Source organism: Marmota marmota, unplaced genomic scaffold (genome assembly GCF_001458135.2).
Source record: "Marmota marmota marmota unplaced genomic scaffold, marMar, whole genome shotgun sequence".
NCBI classification, from domain to species: Eukaryota; Metazoa; Chordata; class Mammalia; order Rodentia; family Sciuridae; genus Marmota; species Marmota marmota.
Genome location: NW_025999977.1, coordinates 22,605,825 through 22,616,346, shown reverse-complemented (window position 1 = coordinate 22,616,346; position 10,522 = coordinate 22,605,825).

The window sequence follows — 10,522 nt, the reverse complement described above, 5'->3', positions numbered from 1 at the left end:
CCTTAATGTCGGGGAAACTCTGGGAGGAAAAAGTGGGTCAGTAGTAGTTGTCTCACGTCTGGAGTCTCAGGGTCCAGATTAGTATATTGGAATAAAGCCTTGGTCAGGCGGTCTAGAAATGCTGAAGAGTTTTAATTTTTATCTTGGAAGATTTCCTGGAGCTTTTCATAGTTGATAGCCTTATGGGCTGCCTTTTTAAGTCCTGCCATGAGCAAGTAAGTAATGAATTGGTTTCTACTAGTTATTCCTCCAGGTGAAGTATAATCCCAATTGGGATCCCAATCAGGGACTGCATCAGTGCCCATCAGATGGACAGGGGAGGTCTGATGTACCTCATCAGCATAATTTTTAGCTTGCTCCCAAACTTGCCTGGCACTCCTTGGGCAGGAGGGTGTTAGACAAGATCATATTTGCATATATGTGGTGAGACTTGAAGTATAGGACCTAAGCAATTTTTCTATCTGTGAAAGATCTGACAAAGAGAAAGGCACATGAACCCAGATTACACCATCTACCCCAGCTACCTGTGTTCTCTGACACAGAGATGCGGGTTGGGCAGCGGCAGCCCATGAGCATGTGGCAGGAGGAGAGAGGGGTGGAGGGGCTGAGGGGACAGTTGCTGCAAAGGCTTCATTAGAAAGAGAATTGTGGTATGGCAGGGGCTCAACCCCTGGGTCAAAGGAGAGGAGTCCTGGATAGGATCTTCAGTCCCTTTGGAAGCAGGCATAGGGGAGGTGAGAGCTAAGAGGACTCATGCAGGAGAGCAAGAGTTGCAGAGAGAGAGCTTAGAGACAGAAGATCTGAATGTATGCTCTCTCTTTCCATTTTCCTGAATGCTCACAATAGTTGAAAAGTTCCCTGATAATATTGGGATCTAGAGTGCCATGAAGTGGCCATTTAGAGTCATTATCCAAAGGATATTGAAGCCAGGTCTGATTGCACAAATGGATAAGTTTTGAGGGGTTTAGGTCCAGGGTGAGAGACAGAGTCCCTAGATTAGCCAGGAGGCAGCCTAGGGGACTATGGGAGGGAATGGATGAGGAGCCACCCATGGTGAGATGTAGGAGGTGAGTGTAGAGGTGGTGTGTATAAGGTCCTTGCTTAGCATCTGGGCTGCCATCTGAAGTGACAGCTGCCAGTTTCCCACCTGAGGACCTTTCCAGTGGAAGGTTCACCACTCCCTTATACCAACCTCACCTTTAAACCACATTAGGATCTGATCCCTGAGCTGGGCCCATAAAAACCCCCAAATCCAAGCCTGTTCTGCCTCTCTCTCCTATAGAGAGATGTGCCTTTATTTGTCAGTTCTGACAAATAAACGTTCTTGTGTATCTCTGCCTGGTCTCTGTCTTTCATTTCTCATTTTCCCGTCTCCTGCTTTCTCACTTTCCTTTCAGGGTGTCCCCCAGTCTCTAGTATCACCCAGTGGCCGTAGAGGCCAGAGGATGGTTATGCTCCTGGGATTGTCACCCTGCTAGGTAAGCATCGGGGGAGGAGTCTGTAGAGGCACTTGGGTTTCCAGGGCTCCATAGGGGCCGAAGCCATAGAGATTAACCCAAGACTAAGGTCTCACCAGGAACAACTCCCAATTACCCTTGGTGGTTTTTCTCAAAACCCAGGACCCAAACAAAAGACCACCTATAGACCCAGTTGACAGTAGGGATCATTCATAGCTATGAAAACTGTGGCTGGGGGTGTCCCGACCACACGGTAACCCTAGGAGTGCCAGACAATCAATGGTCACTCCCTGGGACCCATAGGTCATTTAGGTCAACTAAAGACAGGGGGTCTTACCCGAAATGTCCTGTGGTGGGTGCAGAGAGGGCGTTCAGCAGAATGGAGGGCCTGGTTCCACGATGGAATTTGGATCGGGGCCCCAGGGATGCTCAGTGACCCTTAAAGAGGGGAGTGGGCACACTGGGGAACTCAATCCCGGGTTTCGGCACCAATAAAAGGAAATCGAGGAACCAGAAGATGGGCGAGCAAGAAACAAAAGACTGAGACCAGGCAGAGAGAATTCATTTGTCACAGCTGACACATAAAGGCCATCTCTTCATAGATGGAGAGAGGCAAAACAGGCTTGGGGTTTGGGACTTTTATGGGGCAGGCTCAGGGAATAGAACTGGTTGGGTCCTAATGCAGGCAATTAAGGATGGGGTTGGTTTGAGGGAGTAGTGACCCTTTCTCAGAAAGGTCCTTGGGCAGGAAAGTGAAATTTTTCTTAAAATGGCCATCCAGATGCTAAGCAAGGACCTTACAATATCCCCTGCTGGAAGCCCAAGAATGGAGAGATCTCACTTAGGCTACCTGCCCTCTTTTTTTTTTTTTTTTTTAAACTCCTGACCTGATGGAATCCCACTGCAACCACACAGAGAAGCTTTGAAAGGGAAAGAGAAGCCAGGGAGAGAATGGAGAGCAGTGAGAGAGACTTAGCTCCATCCTTTTGCCCTCTTGTTAGGGGCAGTATGGTAGGAAGAATTCTAAAATATCCCACATTTTGTGTCCTCTCTTCAATAGGTAGAACCTGTCAGGGTGAGAGATTATCCCTCCTCCTGTACTCCTGTAATTTGGTGTGTAACAGGAGTTCATTTGATGCTTTGACTATATCCCTTGTTACTTTGAAAATTACATGTTTTTTTCTTTTTTCCCAAACTTCTTCTCCCTGACCTTCTCCTCCCTGATCTCCTTCCAGATCTCTCCTCTTATTTTCTCTGAATCACCTCTTTAAAAACTCCCCATTCCTGCTAATGGCCAGAATGGCAGCCTTTGGGACAGGAGTTCCCTGTGTTTCTCCTTTGCTAGCAAAGCAATAAACATTCTTTTACTCAAAACTATCCTCATCATTGGATTGGCATCAGGGACAAGGACAGAGCTTTTGGCAACATGTGAGTTGACCTTTTTTTTTTTTTCTTTTGACTGAGGATTGAACCAAGGGGCACTTTATCACTGAACAACATCCCCAGCACTTTTTAATTTTTATTCTGAAACAGGGTCCCACTACGTTGCCCAGGTTAACCTTGAATTTGTGATTTTCCCTGCCTTATCCTCCCAAGTCCCTGGGATTACAGGCAGGCACTACTGTGCCTGGCCAGAAATACTATTGTCTAGGATCAAATTTTAGAGAAAGTTGACTGTTAATATCAGCCTGAATGAAACATCTAGTAACAGAGGTTTACCTTATTCTTTGAATACAAATAGTCCTTGAAGAATGGAAAATAAGTCCGAGGATATTTCCCCTAAGCTTTGTCATTTAAAATCCCAGGCCTCAACCAGAGCAAGGAACACAAAAGGCACCTGACTAGTGGCCACCCTCCTCCCCCTACCCTAATGGGTCAGCTGACCCGAATACGGAAAGCCCCAGGAAATTCCCTGTTCACATTCCTGTCCCACCCTAGTGGATCCACAGGACCCCAATACAATGAATTCTCAAAACTACTCTCCTGTCCCACCCTAAACAAAGCCTATATAACCCAGACCCTTGCTTCAGCCTGCTGCCATTTTCTGCCCTGAAAATGAGCCATGCCAGGGTTCCACCAATCGACTCTGCTGCTAAATACTGAGTAAAGAAAAGCTTGAGAATCTGAAGTTTGCTTCCCGTCTCCTATCTTCTTCATCTGTGCTGATAACCCTTGCTGCTCTGCCACTGCAACTTATTTTTTTTAATATTTATTTTTTTAGATGTAATTGAACACAATATCTCTATTTTGTTTATTTATGTGGTGCTGAGAATGGAACCCAGGGCCTCTCATGTGCAAAGCAAGTGCTCTACCGCTGAGACACAACCCCAGCCCACTGTAACTTATTTTTAAAGTGAACATATTTCTTTTTTTCTCTCTCTCTGGCTCCTCCCTAATCTCAGCACCTCTCCAATCTCAGGGAAAACAGAATTGCCTTTATTCCCCATCCTCATTTGATGTTTTATAGCTGGAAAGAAGTAACCTGTTGTCAATAAATTATATATACTTTTTGTGTGTGGGGGGGTGAGTACCTGGGATTGAACTCGGGGTTACTCAGCCACTGAGACACATCTACAGCCCTATTTTGTATTTTATTTAGAGACAGGGTCTCTCTGAGTTGCTATGCACCTTGCCGTTGCCGAGGCTGGCTTTGAACTCAAAATCCTCCTGCCTCAACCTCCCAAGCTGCTGGGATTACAGGTATGTGCCACCACTCTTGATGTTCAGCAAAGGTTTGGCAGTCTGCAGGATCTTTAATACAGATTCAGTTTCTTTAGAGAACTTCAGTTAACATACATATAAATTAAAAGAAAAAAATTGGGCCCACACCTATAGTCCCAGCACTTGGGAGGTAAAGGTAGGAGTAGCTGAGGAGCTTGAGACCACCCTGGGCAACATAGTAAGACCCTTCCTCAAAACAAAAGAGCAAAAACCCAAATTCCTTTATTCCATTCTTTTTCAAAAAATTTCATTCTTTCAAAATTTTTATTTTGTGGTACTAGGGAGTTCTTATGGCCTCACTTCCAGAAGTTTCTAAAATCTAGTCAGATATTGGAAGCTTTTAAAAGGTTTAACTCTTATCTGTTGAATCTCAAATGTCATTATTTTAAAATAACCTTCATACCAGCATTGGCGGATATGTGATTCATTGTGTGGAGAGCAGGTTGTACCCTGCTCTAACTCCATGATGAACAGAATAGTAATTTTAACTATTTTAACATGTCTAGCCCCAAGTTACTTCATAAAGCAGTGTTTGCCTTTTTTTTTTCTGTTCTCCCAGTACTTGGGACCAAACCCAGGGTTGCTCTACTCACTGAACAACACCTCCAGCTCTTTAAAACAATTTTTTTTTTTTTGAGACAGTTTTTCTAAGTTGCTGAGGCTGGCCTTGAACTTGTGGTTTTCCTGTCTTAGCCTTCCATGAATTTATTGTTATTCAATAAACTTTTTTTTTTTAGCACCAGGGATTGAACCCAAGAGCCCTTAACCACTGAGCCACATCCCCAATCCTTTTTAAAAATACTTTATTTAGAGAGAGCGTCTCACTAAGTTGCTTAGGGCCTCGCTAAATTGCTGAGGCTGGCTTTGAATTCTAGGTCCTCCTGCCTCAGCCTCCCAAGATAGCTGGGATTATAGGCATGTACCACTGTGCCCAGCTTTTATTATTCAATAAATTCTGACATTGTGGAAAGACACAAATGTGTTTGGTCTATGTTAATGGCATAGCTTGCACATGACCTACTGGCTTAGGTCTAATTCTTGGAGAAGTTTGTGGGAAGCATCTAACTCCTCCAACTTCCAAAATTTGACTCAATGTATTATCTTCCAAGATATTATTAAATAATAACTGAGAAGTAAAATTGCCCAAATTTGGTGAGCTGGGTTCAGAGCTCAGGTCTCTATTCACACTTAAATACAGGCTCTAAAATGGTCCTATAATCAGCTCGTCCCCTCTAAGCCTACAGTCCTCTATTAACACAAAAGAAATAATATTCTGGGCTGGGGTTGTGGTTTAGCGGTAGAGCAGTCACCTAGCATGTGCAAGGCCCTGGGTTTGATCCTCAGTGTAAAGGTCAGGCGAACGTCGGATGAAAAGACCACCAAGAGACTGTCTCATGCAACAGCAAAGGGTTTATTGGGGGTACAGCATGCTGGGGCTCCAAGCCTACCTCAAAGAGGTAAAGAGCCCCGAGAACAGCTTGAGCAGAGCTTATATACATTCTTTGAAAAGGGCAGGGACTTCACATACAGCATAACAAATCACCTCACGCTGCGGGAAAATCAAACAACAACTCTAAAACATGATTAGCACATTCACTGGCTGGAACAAGTTAGGTAGGGGTGATTGGTCAGTACAAAAGGGGTATTCGTTTGAACTGATTGGTTTAAGCCAAAAGGGGTGTACGTGCTGAACTACATGGTTTCCCAACAGGTTATCAACTATCATGAACTACTGGGAGGGTTATCTGGCATCCCAGGTATTTCCCTGTCTCATGCTGATTGGTGGCTGCTAGGGGGCTGCTATGGATCCCCACCTAGCCTGACTGAGTCAGGGACACCTGGTGCAGCAGATCTCTCCTGTAGATAAACAACTTAGCAGGGTGGGAATGTGCCTAGGAGTGCTCTGTGGGTTTTTCCAAGGACAAAGGCCATGTCCCTTCCTTGGACAGCTTTGCTCTGAGATAGAGGCTGGCTTTTCACTCAGCACCACATAAAAATAAATAAATAAAACAAAGGTATTGTGTCCAACTACAATTAAAAAAAATAAATAAATAATAAAAAAGAAATGATATTCTAAGTTGAACCAAAAGTGATTAAAATGATGTGCTTTATAAAAAATATCAAGTTTTGGTGGCTATATTGGCACATGCCTATAATCTCAACTACTCAGGAGGCTGAGGCAGGAGTGTCATGGGGATCTGGCTCAGAAAACACTCTTAAGTCTGAATTTAAACTAGAGAGCTTTATTTATCTGGCCAGGGACTGACCCCAACCATAGAGACTGAAGCTCTGTGGGAGAACAGCAATTTCCTGGCTGTGTCTTGGGAATTTAAGGACGAAAACCATAGCTTAGGGGCTTTTCTCAGCGTCATGCAAGCAAGCAAGTTACAGAAGCTTAAAAAAAGCAGTTAGCTTACAACTTAGTTAACCGCATCTGGGGTCTGAGCAAGTGTTAGACAACCGGATCCTGAGTTTCAGCTGAGCAGGGGTGATAATGTATTTCAAAGTCATGTAGACCCATAAATGTACTCAAACCCAGGATATAGCTCACCACGACCACCACCATATCTTGAGGTGGGTACATTCTGTGGGGTACAAAATACAGAAAAACAATTTTTATAAAAAGCTTTTGTTTCTGTTTTGCAGAAATGGGTCATGCATTTCCCTCTTTCACAGAAGCAGTCACAGAAAAACTATGATGGAGTCTAGAACAGCTAAGAGGAAGTCCCTATGGCCACACTTTTTTGTTCATATAGCCACAGTGACTCTATTCTCACAATTCCAGTACTAGTAACTTATTTGGTGCTTGCAGTTATCTCATTTACTTATTTTATTACTGATATCTATAAGCCTTATCTACATGATCAAGCTACTACAATTGTTCACAATTATATTGATTTAACCTTGTCTGAATCTATATTAGCTTATCAGCCTTTATTTATCTATAACTATACTGGCATATTCACATCACCTTTCACTGTTCCATATCTTTTTCCTGTGACTTAAATCCTATGTCTTACAGTTACATGATTTTATTACTATTACTTAGGCTTACTCCTGATGAATTTATCTATGAACTTATGTCTTACTATTGCTTATCCATGTTATCTTACCTTATTCCTATAATCTATAACCTATGTCTATGACTTATTGATTACATTGATTATATTGATCAGTTCAAACCACAACAGGAGGATCACAAGTTGGAGGCCAACATCAGCAATTTAGCAAGATCCTGTCTAGGAAAAAAAAAAAGAGAGAGAGAGAGAGCCAAATCAAGAGAAAGAGAGATGGGATGTAGCTGGGATGTAGCTCAGTGCAAGAGTGCTTGCCCAGCATGTGTGATGCCTACGATTTAATCCTCAGCATGGAGAAGAAAAAAAAATCCCCTCCTTTGTCTTGGACAAATTATTTGACCCATCTACTCATGCCTGAGTTCCTTTATACATAAAATACAACTATTATATGTAGGTCAGCAATCTCTTAAGTGCTATTCTAAAATCCAACAGTTTTTTTTTTTTGTAGTTGTTTTTCATTTTTTTGACCCCGTTGTGTTTAACCACTGAGCCTTATCCCAGCTCTTTTTATTTTGAGACTATTTATTTTGATTTCTTAGGGTCTAGCTAAGTTGCTGAGGCTGATGAACTTGTGATCCTGATCCTCCTGTCTCAGCTTCCTGAGTTGCTGGGATTATAGGTCAGTCCACCACATCTGGCTACCAATTTTTTTCTTGAATTTGAATAGAAACCTTCCTTACTGTTCTAAAATCTGAAAAATCCTGCTTTCTAAGACACACCTAGATAAAAGGGCTCAGAAGTATCTACCTCATGGATTGAGAGGACGAAATTAGTTACTAGATTAAAATTCTTGACTCTGTGATAGACAAAGGAAAGCTTTGTATAAGGAGGTTTTTAACATGAACATGTAAAGGGCCTATTAGCGTTCATTGAGCATTTACCAAGTGCCTAGTATGTGCAACGCCTTGAGAATACAAACAGAAGCTGGGTGAAACCTTGACTAAATTCTGTCCTCCCCCCAAACCCAGTTGCTTGGTGGAAGTGTTCTCTGGCAGGAATCCGAGTTCTCTTCAAAGAAGAGAATGGTACCTCAACTCAATTTGGATGGGTTCTTGACTTTTCCCATAGAAAAGAATTCCAGGGCACAGAAAATGCAAGGAAGCAAATATTTATTTAAATAATGGTACATATACCCCAAAGGCGGAGTGTGGGCACCCCTCACTTCTCTGAGTGACTGGGTTAGGCTCCTGATTATATATGAGTTTCCTGGGACTGCTGTGGTGTGAACTAATCAATAAAATCAATAAGAGTGTAAGTTATAGGTTATAGATTAGTAAAAAATACAGATTATAGATATAAGATTTTGATAAGTGAGATAAGAAAATTATAAAGCAAGAACTGTTATAGGCGGGCCTAAGACTCCATTTTGATGCCTTCTATGAAAACGGTTACAACAGCTGTTTCTGAGAAACTAAAATGAAAGTTGTTTTCTGCTAAATTCAAAGGATATATTGTCTTCTGTACTTTGTTCTCCATAAAATGTACTCAACCCAGGATATGGTGGTCTAATAATTTGAAGTAGATTCTCGCCCCTGCTAATTACTTGCTCTAACCCAAGATACAATTGTCTAACACCTATTTAAACTCAAGATGTGGTTGTCTTGAGTAGCTCTGCTAACTGCTGTTTTAGCTTCTATGATTGGCTTACTTACATGAGGCTAAGGAAAGTCCCTGAGCTGTGGTTTCTGTCCTTAAGACACAGGCCAAGAAATTGCTCTTCTCCCACAGAGTTTCAGTCTCTACAGGAAACTGTCTCTGGCCAGGTAATAAAGCTCTTTAATTTGTTTCAAATTCAGCCTTGGTGTGTTTTCTGAGCCGTCTCCTCACAACAGGAAGAAATGTGCAGGTTTTCAGGGAAGCTTCTTTGAAAAATCAAATCCCATGATAATTACTTGATATTTGGGTTCAGACTGCTTTTTGATTATGCAGTCTAGCCATAAGTCATTTGTGGGCACATTGTATTGTCTTTAAATTTGGTGATGTTTAAATTGTTTGGGGGGCTGGGGTTGTAGCACTGTGTTAGAGCACCTGCTTGGCATGTGTGAGGCCTTGGGTTCAATTCTCAGCACCAAATACGACCATTCTAGCTGATATGTTACAAACACAGGCTGGAGGTTTTGTTCATAAAACTAAAGGCACAAGCATGACTGGTTATTCCCAAAGATCTGACTTCCATCCACTGATTTACATTTCCATCTTTATTTCTCCTCTTCCTGACAGTGATGAACCGGGCCTAAATCCATTTTGAGATTGGGAACCATCTCATCACAGTCATAGTTAATTTCTATTTTACTATAAATTACTGAGACTTCTAAACTTGTTTAGAATTCCTGCCCATGTCTGGCTTTCTCTGACCAGGTAATAACCCTCTCTAAAACCTTACTGGCATCTCATAAATCCTGGCTCCCCCACAACCCCTTCACCAGATAACAACCCTCTCTGAAACCTCAGCAGCACCTCATAAATTCTAATGTTGGGATCTGAATTTACTCCCTACCTTGAAATATACCATGCAATGTAGATCATTAGTCTACTATCTGCCTTTGTATTATGCTTATCAAAATCCTGTTAAGGGGCTGGGGATGTGGCTCAAGTGGTAGCACGCTCGTCTGGCATGCATGCGGCCCGGGTTCGATCCTCAGCACCACATACCAACAAAGATGTTGTGTCTGCCAATAACTAAAAAAATAAATAAATAAATATGTTTAAAAAAAAAAAATCCTGTTAACTGTAGGTTCTCAAGACACCCCCCCTTTGCAACTTTTTGTGCTATAAAACCGTTTTCCTGGAGAGCTGGGGGGCTGGTCTCCAGCCCATGTTAGGAGAGAGAGCTTCTGATCAGCTTTCTTTGTGTTCACAAATGCAAGCTTGCTTTAATTTGATCTAAAATTGGAGCAGGTCTTTTCTTTGCGTCAGGGTTCAACAGACAGCCCGCCTAATCTTAGTCCCACCGGCAGGTTTTCTTGCTAGCTAGCGCCAGAAGGCGGTTCGCGCCAGCGCCCCTTCCTGCCGCCTGGCTTTGCTTGGAGTCCCAAGCCGATCAGGCGCCCCTGGTGCACGCTACTGCACCGCTCCAGCTCGCCCATTTCCGTTCCAGAAAAGGACGTCTTTCGGAAGGCGCCGCCGGACAGCGACAGCTGACTTTGGGCCGGAGAGATCCAGTCTGCGCCAGCCCCGAGGCGCGAGGGCGGGGCCAGCAGGGACCCCCTGCCCACGTCAGAGCCCGCGCTCCTCTGCGGGGCGTGCCTTTCCCTCCCCATCTCGCGT